Here is a 2,581-nt window from a genome sequence, read left to right as displayed (position 1 = left end):
TCGATGTGCTCCGCCAATGCTTTTTTAGATTTTGGAGGACGCGGACTCGAACTGGTACAAACAATGTTTCGTGTAGAGAATGATATGCTAATTGAAGCCGCCAAAATGAAAGTGAAAACAAAAATCACCGCTTTTTTGCAAAGTAGGGAGCTAAGGCGGAAAGTACCTTTATTATTTGCAATAAATGGATTATTTTGTGTATGGTAATGGCTAATTTACTGTGTTCGTTTCTGCATGCGGGGATGGCGGAGTTGGGAGGGGGGGGGGGTGGCTCCCGCGGATTGCGAACTCGTGAAATAGGTTCGTTATAAGCGGGTTCGGCCATATCAAACTACTGGATATATCGAACTAATCGCAGTGCATATTGCAGTTCGCTATAAACGGGTTTGACTGTATTAAGGTCCCTGTGAACCTAATCCGCTGACTCCAGGCCCCTTCCTCATAGTGGCAGCGTCTAACAATGTTGCTTGAAGAAAGTGCCTGCCCCAGTTCATCCCCTGAAACTTCTTCCGGCGAGAAACTTTATGGACGATATAAACACCGAGAGCAAGTACTCGAGACTTTAGAACAGATGGTGACGCAAAACCTTGCACGAACTACGCTCCGCGGACATGAGTTCAAGGGCAGTTCTAATTTATATCCATCTCACAGGCTTCAGCTTTTCAGAGGTAGATACGGAAGGCTTCGTTCATGTGCAGTGCGTACATCGGCCGGAACCACTCTGAGTCGACCGATTCAAGTACTCTATAACCGTGAGGCTTCAGATCCATAACTCCACGCGTTGAAGATTCAAGAAGTTTGCCAACCTGATTCATTTTATTAGGACAGCTCACAGGCTGTTGCGAAAAGTTATCGGTTTGAAACGATACGAAGACGACGAGACTGAAGCAGGGTCAAGCAACTGCCTCACGAGCAACGAGACTCGTGCTATCTTCTTCATCGACAGTATCACCCGTTGTAAGGTCGCCAACGAAGTGGTGCTCCTTTAACCGTGTCTGCCTCCTGATCCTCAACATGATGCTCAGTGCTTCGAATGGTCCAGAATAGCGCGAATGAAGCTTTCTCTGAACTGAAATGTTTGAACAACGGTAACCGAACCGCGCGTGCATTTGTCTTAGCTGCTGGTCCGCTACCAACCAATATCAAGCACACAAAAAAACGTGATACAGGACGTAGGGTGTGTTCATTTAACGTTGGGTGCGTTCGTTGTACGAACTACGTTGTGCACACACATTATAGGGTCTGTCGAAGTATGCGACGTCTTTCGCGCATTTTCTTGGCTTGATGTTGGTTCAGAATCGCAGAATCGCTTGTCTGGTTTTTCGGCTGCAGGTCACCTTGTGGCACATGTTGCTGTGTCACTTAAAATCTCCCCCGTGAATCTTGGCGATCATGACGGGGCTGGTATACGCCACTGCTTAGCTGACTACGATCCAATTTATGCTGAAGCCACCGTGACCTATTTCCAGCAATTATCAGTTGCTTCGGCGAACACACAACGAAAGTTACACCGGCACAACACTGCGCAATGTATGTGCTCTCGCAGCTGTAACAATGTGCATTACGGGTCTAGTCTTTTCTGTAGGTGCCGTACTCAAGCCACCAGGCAGCACCACCGAGCCTGGAAAGTAGTTTTTAAATACTATCTTTTTGGGGGGATTGTTAATTGCAGATGTATATTGATTTTGTGCCTTGACTGACTCAACTACCCTGTTAATTGTTAAAATTCATGAAGAAAACGTTTATATACCAAGAATACTGGAAAACTCCGGAAAGTGGTAAAAAATTTATATTGGTCAGCGTTGCTGAGCCAAAACAAATCGTTAAGCATATTTAGGGAAAACAGTTACACATAGCTAGTACTGGCAGCCCTTTTTTAAAATTGAAAATACGGCGCAATACGCTATACGCTAAGGTTAATCTTCCCCGGCACATAACCTGGAACTCACCGACTGCAAAGGACCGAAATAAAACATATCTTAAGCGTATTGAATAGAAGGTCACCAGGTGTTCATCTTCTTTCGTTCACTTCATAACTAGCTGATTTTCGTAGTCGGTCAGAAAGTTCGTTTGCACAGTTACTGCACTGAAGCACTTACTCAATTATCGCAAAATTAATTGACCCCGCACCCCTTTTCGCCGGCCCGCAATGAAAAAGTTTGGCAATTCTAGAAGTGTTGCCGTGCTGACGGGGGTTTTCTTGCTCTTTCTGATACTTTCTTTAAATGAAGAGTAGGTACAAACCCGCCTGGTTGCGAGTGCGGCAAAGCACTCTCGCACGCGTGAAAATGTTGAGGTAGACGCGTGGCTAATATTAAATAGGTTGTATAAATATCGTTAAGTATACGAGAAAAACTCATTGTTTTTGAATACGACACTTCAAAAGCGCGTCCCTTCTTAGTGACACGGTAATTCGCTTTTTCGAAAAATATTTTGAATAAAAGGTGATTAAATTTTTGCCAGTAATACCTTGAATTAGGGTAATCAGTAAATGTTTGCACGAACACTTGAGACATTAGGTAACATTGCAAATCAAAATTCCCCGCATTTCCCCGAGGGGAAGAATGTGAAAGTGCGAATG

This window comes from Haemaphysalis longicornis, unplaced genomic scaffold (assembly GCF_048455015.1).
Source record: "Haemaphysalis longicornis isolate Haplotype H1 unplaced genomic scaffold, Haemaphysalis longicornis Haplotype H1 scaffold_14, whole genome shotgun sequence".
NCBI classification, from domain to species: domain Eukaryota; kingdom Metazoa; phylum Arthropoda; class Arachnida; order Ixodida; family Ixodidae; genus Haemaphysalis; species Haemaphysalis longicornis.
The sequence above is the reverse complement of the archived record's forward strand: the minus strand, read 5'-3'. Positions refer to the sequence as shown.